This window comes from Saccostrea echinata, unplaced genomic scaffold (assembly GCF_033153115.1).
Source record: "Saccostrea echinata isolate AGI-Se365-2 ecotype Australia unplaced genomic scaffold, CSIRO_AGI_Sech_v1 ptg000030l, whole genome shotgun sequence".
Classification (NCBI taxonomy): Eukaryota; Metazoa; Mollusca; class Bivalvia; order Ostreida; family Ostreidae; genus Saccostrea; species Saccostrea echinata.
In genome coordinates, this window is record NW_026889779.1 from 2760337 (window position 1) to 2770296 (window position 9960).

Consider the following 9960-nt stretch of genomic DNA (forward strand, 5'->3'; position numbering starts at 1 on the left):
GTTTGTGCATTACATGAACAATGTTATATATTCTCAGGTGCAAACAATTATCAAATGCCTAGAGAAAAGGTTATAAATAACAAGAGGCCCAAGGGCCTTAATGGTCACCTGAATATAATACAACACTATAAAGGATCCATAGACGTATAAAATAAAACTATATAAACTGAAATAAAAAGATACACTGCCCAAAAGCAAGAGTAAATAGTGTGAATAGCAACGGGTAACTTCTCGCAGTAGAATACAAATTAATAGAATCCTGCCCAGCAACAAAACACTTGACCGTGTGGTCCAGATTTTCATAAATACGGTAGATGCCCAGGAGCAGAGCTGAAAATTTTCAAAGAAATAATGCATTTTCACTATAAATTCAACACAACCCCTGGGCCCGCCCTAACACCTGAATTCCTTACACAGGGGTCATGGAATTCACAGTTTTGGAACATTTGCTCATCATAACTATGCATATAGTTTATCTGCTAAATACCTAGGAGTAGAGAAGAAGATTTTCGAAGAATTGAAGCATTTTCACAATATAATCAATAAAGCCTCACACTGACACCAATACCCTAACCCTGGAGCCATGAAATTCAAAAATTTGGAAAATGCACCCTCGCTCTTCATAACCATGCATTTAATTTGTTCGCTTAATATCCGGTAGCAGAGGAGAAGATTTTCAAAGATTAAATGCATTTTCACTACATATTCAAAAAGCCCCATCCTTACTCTAAAAACCCTGACCCAGTGGCTATGAATTTCAAATTTTTGAGAGGCACACTTGGCCATCATAACCATGCAATTGGTTTGTCTATTAAATATCCAGAAGCAGAGAAAAGGGTATTTTAAAAACAGATGCTTTTTCACCATCTGATTTATACGTTCCTGTCTTAATACCAGAACTCCTGACCCAGAGGCCATGAAATTTACAATTTCGGAAATAATCAACAGAGACCCATCATAACACTAGGGCACTTAACCCAGGGGCCATAAAATGCAAAATTTTGGAAGAAGCACCCTCTCTTATCATAACTTTGTATTATTATTATTTTTTTTTGCTTAATACTAAGGAGCAGAGAAGTAAATTGTCAAAGAATTCATGCATTTTTACCTTATAATCAGTAAAGCCCCACCCTGACACCAGAACCCCCTAACCTGGGGCCATGAAATTCAAAAACTTTGGAAGAGGCACCCTTGCTCATCTTAACCATGCATTTAGTTTGCAAACAATAGAACCCCGTGCCAAAAACCCCTGTCCCTGGCTCTTTTGAATCTATAGTGAAAATGCATTATTTATTGGAAAATCTTCTCTATTCACAATTTTGGAAAAATTATCTTTGCTCATTATAACGATGCACTTAGTTTATCTGCTTAATACCAAGGAGCAGAGAAGAAGATTTTCAAAGACTTGATGCATTTTAAAAATATTAATCAATAAAGCCCTGTCCTAACACCAAAATTTCTGACCTAGAGGCCATAAAATTCACAATTTGGAAAGAGACACCTCTGCTCATCATAACTTGCACTTAATACTCAGGAACAGAGAAGAAGATGTTCAAAGAAATAATTCGTTTTCACTATATAATCAAAAGAGTCCCCCCCCCCCACACACACACACACATCAGAACCCCTGACCCAGGGGCAATGAAATTCACATTTTGGAAGAGGCACCCTTGTTCCTTATAACTATGCATTTGATTTATTTTATGCATTTGATTTATTTTACCCAGGAGCAGGAAAGATGATCTTCAAAGAATAAATGCATTTTCACGACAGAAACAACCTACCCCAAGGTGCCATGATTTGAATAATTTAGAATATATGCATTGTGTTAGGAAGCTTTCACATAAGTTACATTTTTTCAGGTCCATGAGTGATTCTCGAGAAGATTATTCAAAGAGAAAAAAAACTTTCCTTTTATTCCGATGAAAACTTTTATCCCCAGTTGTGCCCCCCCCCCCCAAGGGAGAGGGGGTAGGAGGGGCAGAATTTGTATGATTTAGAATCTAACACTATGTCTGGAAGCTTTCACAGAAGTTTCATCTTTTCTGGTCCAGTGGTTCTCTAGAAGATTTCTTACAGATTTTTTCCTATTGATTTCAATTTAAAACTTCGAACCCCTATTGTGGCCCCACATTAACAACAACCCCCTAACCCCCCGGTATGATTTGAACAATGTAGAATTAACACTTTTTCTGGATGCTTTCACATCTTTTATGGTCCATGCAGTGGTTCTTGAGAAGATTTTTTAACCATGCAACCCTATGTTTGTCCCCTCATTTTGACCAATTTAGAATTCCCTTTGCACGAGAATGCTTTGTGGCAAGTTCGTCCCGTGGTTCTTGAGAAGAAGGCGAAAATTTGTAAAGTTTACATACGGATAGACAGACAGACATCTAGTTGGACGGACGTCGGGCAACGGGTGGCCAGAAAAGCTCATTTAAACTTTCAGCTCAAGTGAGCTAAACTGACCTTCTTGTGTCATGTACCCGTGCACCACTTTTTATTGAAATTGGATGAAATTGTAGGAGGAAAAACATTTTGAAAGAATCTCATACTGTACTCTATTTAAGTAACCATGGCAACATTGTTCATCGAAATCGCGATAGAATTATGTATCTTGGTGTAGTCTGCTTATGTGCTTTTTTTTTAAGTTTTATTGAAATCGGTACAAAACAAAGGGAGAAACATTTTCAAAAATATTTTTTACAGAGGGAGATCGAAACAGTTTGATAGGCAAAAATATACACTTTAAGAACTTTCCCATCACTTAATTTCTGGTCTCAGACCAGGGGAGCTAAAAATAATAATTAATGTGGTGTCCGCAGTCCGGGGAAGTACCGATTTACAATATACATTGACTGCTTGTTCACTTTGTTGTTTGGTTTCAACAGCATTATACAATCTGGTCGTCTTTCCGTCCATTAAATGAATTTTAAGGGGGAAGAAATCATAGAGAATATTTGATGGATTAGAGTATCTTAAAAGGGGGAAATGGTTTGGTTCTGATTTAATTAAAGAACATCGAATCGATAGTCGTTATAGCCTATTATATAAAAGCTCTGTCAACAATGAACTTTGCATGCTTTCTTTTCAAGCCAAACAAAATAGATTTTATTTCTACTAGTATTTTGACAACACATGAATTAAGTCAAGATTTTTACAGCTACTTTTGTAAAATTGGTATTATATGTCCCAAGGGGCTAGTTGAAAATGTCCATTAAACACTTTGCTTCTCGCTTCATTTTAACATTTATGAGATAACCTCCTCATAATTACCTTTAATGACTTTTTAACGCTACATCTTGATGTTGAAAGGACATTAGCGATAACAAGTCAGATCAAAGAAAAAACAATATTTTAAAGAAAATTCACAAAAGCCAAAAAATATCAGGTAATATTCTTTTAAAAACCTAGACTATCTCATAACAAAGGAGGAATTATCTCGTTAATGCGAGATAAGATCTCAGTTTATAAAATGTGAAAAAGAGACGAGATGTAAAGTGTATAATGCACATATTTACCAGCCCCTTGGGACGTGTAACACCAGTTTTAATTCTTATGTTGATCAAACTTGCATTAACCGAGTTATTATGTCATTTAATCTGAATGTGACCTATATTTCTTCTGAGATCTAATTATTTTTGGAACTATACTCGATATAATACAACCTATAATTTGGACGCTGTATGTGACCTATATTTTCTGGAAGAGTGAATAAATGAAAGTTTTGAAAGTTTTTCTATTTTTCAGCTCTATCATTGAATAAAGATGCACGGATTATACGTAAAGGATGAGTGGATATTGTCTATAGGACGTGTGGATAATGTCTAAAGGATGTATGGATAGTGCATGTAGGACGTGTAGATAATGTCTAAAGGATGAATGGATGGTGCCGTGTGGATAATGTCTAAAGGACGTATGGATGGTGCCTATAGGACGCTTGGATAATGTCTAAAGGATGCATCAATATTGCCTGTAGGAAGCGTGGATAATGATTGTCTAAAGGATGCATAGCTATTGCAGTTAGGAATTATGGTGCTTCGGATGCCGCCTGTGTCTCCAGAAGAGAAATAGTGTAAAAATTTCTGAGATTTATTCCCAATTTTAACTCCAGTACAATTCTTTGGTGTTGAGAAGAAAGAATACACTGTATATTGTTGACAGATGTAGCCATGATCACTGTTTCAAGGAAGATAATTCTCAATCCTCTTGCTAACCATGTTTAACTTTATATGAGTTAAGCGTATCTTATAGAGAAGAGATTAGCTGTATTTCATAGCTGTAAAGTTCTTGTTGACGTGGATGATGAAGGATTAACTCCTCGGTCGCGAAGTGTTTTCGAAAGAAAAGAAGATGGACGAACAATTAAGGCTAGCAAATTGCTAGCAAAAAGAAAGAAGAGAAAAATTAAATCTCAATTATGACAAATTTTTCTTTCATATTTCATCTCAACATTGAAGTATACTTTATGTACAATTAATCTCCAATTTGCAACAATCTCACAAAGATTACAATTATTTGTCTATGAAATAATTAACATATACACAACAAAGACGGCAAAATTTATCATTTTTAATACTTTAAATATCACAATTTTCTCATATGATCGGGTCTTCGCGCCATTTTTTTTGAAACATTATACTCAAAGTATGCGTAAAACTATTCATATTTTTCCATTATTTATATATACTGTGTATTTAATTATTTATATATTAATATTTTTTATTACAAAAACATGGAGCAAAGACCCACTATCCTTAAAAAATACACTTTTATAACACAACATTCGTATCTTTCCGAGAAATATTTGAAATCCATTTAGTGAAGAGTTATTTTTTCTCATTTAGCCATAAATTACATTACTTACAGTGATTATCATAAGTGGATAACAAAGGAGAATATCTTGATTATTATGATAGAGTCCCGCCCTGATTCCAGAACCTCTGTCTCAGGAGCCATGAATTTCACAATTTTGGAAGAAGCATTCTTGCTCATAACTATACACTTAGTATCTCTACCAAGCTTATCTTTTAAAAAGATAGGTGAGCTAGCGCCGTAGCCACCATTAAACACAGAAGTATATACCTGAACCATTGGTTTAATTTGCTGAATCGATTAATTATTAATAGGAAGACACAGTGGTGGACGGGGGGGGGGGGGGTCTCAATTCAGAATGGTGAGTCTAGAGTGGCCGGTCTTCACATCGGCAATGGTATAACTCATCAACTGTGCTTTCAGCATTCTGTAGTCTACTGTAATTTCAATTTTGAGGTGAAAAATAAGAGATCAGTAGATCTAGAACCAATGAGCAGCTAGTTTAAAATATTCCAGTGTGGTACTGTTTTGTAACAATCGCATCTTCTCGGGCCTTTCCGGCAAGCTCGGAAAACATATATCCGAGATTGTTTTTCCGAGCTTGCAGAAAAGATCCAGGAAGATAGGCTAGGTATTTATTATAATTTAGAAATAATTGATCTCTACAGTCATGGCATTATACTTTTACTTTTTGTACATTAATATACAGTTTAGACAACAAAACACGAAACTTCAGATCATATATATTTTTAGTTGATAAAACGAAATTAACATGGTACAGTTTATCGACAGTAGTATTCCCAGAATGCCCTACCGTGAATTCGAGCATATGCTTGTTCCAGTCAAAAAGGACTAACTTAGTTGCTAGCGCTCGAGAGCGCTGGCAATAACAATCGGATCATTACTCGGGATTTTCTGTCAAAAAAGGAAAAATGAAAAATTAAAGAATTATAATTATATCAGTGTGGTATTGCATTGTATCAATCGCTTCTCGTGTCTTTCCGACATACTCTGAAAAGATATCCTTTTTTTTCCTGAGCTTGCCGTAATTATCCAGGAAGGTGGTATAACTGTAAGGAAAGCTAGGTTTTACCTGTTGATCTCTACAATCTTGGCATTATATGACTCAAGTTTTTCTTGTACTTTTATGTGAAGGTTAGACAATAAATTAAGAAACTTCAGAATTCGGATCATATCTATTTTTTTTAAAATGATAAAACGAAATTGTCATCGTACAGTCTATCTACAACAGTTTTCCCAGAATGCCCGACCGTGAAGTCGAGCATGCGTATTCCAGAAATATAGACTAACGTAGTTGCTAGCGCTCTCGAATACTCAGGAGCAGAAATGAAGATTTTCAAAGAATTAGTGCATTTGTATTATATGAGAAATACAGCCCAACCCTAACTCCAGAACTCAAGTGTCAGGGGCAATGAATTTCACAATTTTGGAAAAACGCCCTTGCTCATCATATCGATCCACTTAGTTCACTTAATACTCAGCAGCAGATAAGAAAATGCTCAAAGAATTGATGCATTTTTATAAAATTATCATAACAGAGCCCCACTCTAACTCCAAATCTCCTGACTCATAGGCTATGTTTTTCAAAATTTTGGAAGAGGCACCCTTGCTCATTATAATTATGCACTTAGATTGTGTGTTAAATACCCGGGAGCAGAGAAGAGGATATTCAAAGAATTCATGCATTTTCACTAAATGATATAGAAACCCGCTTCATCTACAGAACCCCTGACCCATGGCCCACCAATTTCAGAATTTTGGAAGAGGCACTCTTGCTCTCCGTAAGTTAACCATGCACTACTAAATAATCAGGAGCAGAAAAGATTTTCAAAGAATTCGAGCATTTTCACTATACGATCTATATAGACCCACCCCAAAACCAGAATTCTCGAACCTGGGGCCATAAAAATAAACAATAAACAATTTCCCGATAATGACACATTTTACGCAATATTTTGACAATTAAAGATAACGTGTAAAAAATGTACAAAATGAAATATTGGACATTTCAAAACAAAACTGAAAAAAAATTGTTGACGCAAAGAAAACTGACATTAATTTAAATCGTCCTTTAAATGGCGAAAACATTTGTTATTTTTTTTCCTCTCTTTCCACTCAAAAAGCAAAATTTCACATTATTCAAGAGAAATTACATAGAAATATTAGAAATATTAAGTGTAAACAACTTGTCAACGGTAAATGTGCAAAACATTCCTGAATAAGGGAGAATTAAGAAAAAATTACTTTACCTAAAGCAATATTGTTTTGAAGAAAAGTGTCTTTCCCTTCAGTGCTTGCTGCCTCGCATTTTGTCTATACATAAATAATCAACAACCCCAAGTTTTCCTCTTCCCACAGGTAAACAGTATATATATGTACAAAATTTTTTACAGGAAATAGTGTCGTTTTACATACGACTTCCGCGAATATGAAAGAAGTGACAAATCTTGTTAATGTTTTGAATAATTAATGTAGCTGTAATAACTGTGTTAAGATTTCTCCAGATCAGTTTCGTCACATAACAAACTAGCTAAAATTACTCAGTACTGTCCATTGCACAAAAATATGTGGAAAATCCTTGTAATCAAGTTTTTTGAGAAAAAAATTATGCGTATGTCTTATGGTGCAATATGAAAGGGTCTTAGGAATATCTCAAGGTGCCGTACGTTCCGTCCTAAATATTTTTTTTTTCTTTTTTGTAAAACAAATATTACATGTAGTTCGTATTCGCAGTTCCATCATATGCAATATAGTCATTATTAAAATGTTTTAGCAAATTAGTCCATTCAAATCTTAATTACAGGTATCACGCTGAAAAATAATATATTCATAGACATTTGTATTACTTGATAAGTAATTTATGAGCAATGAAGCACAGAGCTATAGTGAGGTCAGCATTCCCTTTTAAATGAAAGAACAATAAAATGAGAAAAGAATTAGGTCAGTATTAGACATGTTGCTTGTCGCTCTATGTCTCCAGACAATGAACAGTTCTCTCTCTTTCTCTCTGGTGAAAGGGGGGGGGGGGGGGAGTACCGCGCTTGCTACAAGATTGACCTTTTTTTGAGATATTTCCCATGAAGTGTGTATTAAACCACTCAACCGACACATGTAACAGGTTGGTGCTACTCAATTATCAAATGCTCAACTTGTACATAAATCTGGTTATGAAAATAAAATAAACTATTTACATTTTTTTGATTGCTGTAACAAATAAATAATCATATAGTTAAATGTCAAATAAAAAAAGTCAACATATTCAGGGGGTGGGATGTTGGAGGGAGGTGCGGAGAGATTCAAGTCATATTTTATTTTTATATTCTTTAGCCTTTTAACCCCCCCCCCCCCCAAAAAAAAAGGACCAGTATCTTTATACTCATTTTCAAATAACAAACTCTGTAATTCTATAATTCTAAGCTGTTTTGCTGGGACTAGCTCTTTATAAATCATCCGAATTATGTCTTAGGATAAGCTCATTGACGTCTTAAAGTTAAGCCAAAGCTTCCTAATATAGGATAGCGGCCTTGGCCCCTTTTAAGACTAAGACATGTCATAAATTCGTCGATCCTAAGATAATTATATTTCAGTCCTAAGACAGCTTCAAAAGCATAACTGCCAAGCGCTCGGCATTTCGAAGTGAAAGTTGCGGGTCCTTCGGATGAGACCTTAAAGACCAAGGCCCCGTGTCACGGCAGACGTTGGCACGGTAAAGATCCCTCACTGCTCAATGGCCCTGAGTGCCGAGTAAAGGTCTAAATTTGAAGCCCTTAACCGGTATATGGTGACGTCTCTATATAGGTGAAAATTCTCGAACGGGACGTAAAACAACATACAATCAATCAATCAATCAAAAGCATAACTGCAGGCGAAGAGCTAGTTATCTGGACTTATTTTGGGGACCCTTCCTGAAAACATTTCAGGTTGACAACCTAATTATCTGGACACTCTCTGACAAAATTCGATGTGAGGTACAAGATATCTAGATTTATCTGGAGGTCAGTTCCTTAGACAGCTTTAAAAGCATGCTGTTGTTAAAGCTGAACACGATTGGTAAAAGGAATGTGTCCGCCATATTCGACTGGTTTCTCGCTATATCTGAGGGCCCCTATATAAAGCCGCTGACTTGGTCAATGTTCATTGTAATCAATCGTCACTGGTGTAGATGGACGTCTGCTATACAGCACTCGGTAGCGACAAAATATAACTGTGTACTTCTTGTAATGCAGAAAGAAAGATACCAAAGTTGCACAGGTCAGTGCAGTATACAAACAAACACTTGTAAATACACGTAACTGCAATAAATGTAAACAAAGGTAATGCAAGATAAGCAGCACGAACACGGGTCGCCACTCCACGCCGATATCCGTGACAATAAAGCAGTCAGGTGTAACGAATACAAAGATCATGGCCGTAGGAACCGGGGGGGGGGGGGCACGGGTGGCCGTGCCCCCCAATAATTTTGCCGATATATAGAGTACTATAGTAAACATAGATACTATATGCTTGTGTCCCCTCAATAAAAAGGTCTGATGACCTTTTTTTCGCTTGTTAAGGAATTTTTGGTAGCTGATGACTTTTTTTTTTTTGATTGTCAGAAAGTTTTTGGTAGTGCCCCCTCAACTGTCAACTGAAAAATGTATGGCTGTGCCCGCCCCCCCCCCCCCCCCCCCCAACTGAAATTGCTTCCTACGGGCCTGATTAGAGTATACCCCGGTTCTGATATCGTAAATAGCAATATCGAAAATGGCGTGTGCCTATTTACGAGTCGTGTTCAGCTTAAGGATTTGTTTTTAAAATATTTTTTAACTACCTTTTTTTTATATTGTTGACTTCAGTGTACAATTGCAAGAGTAAATGAGTAGTTATACTGCTCAGAGATTTTAAAGGATTTTCATATAGTTTGCTGATTCAAGAGGCCCATGGGCAACAACGCTCACGAGAATAACTTTGGCCGTGTTGTTCTTCATGAGATTTCCCCCTTGTAATACTTATTGTGGCCCCACCCTAGCCCCAGGGGCTATGAATTTGAATAATTTAGAATCTACACTACCCCAGGAAGCTTCCACATAAATTTCAGCTTTTCTGGCCCAGTGGTTATTGGGAAGATTTTTCCTATATATTTCA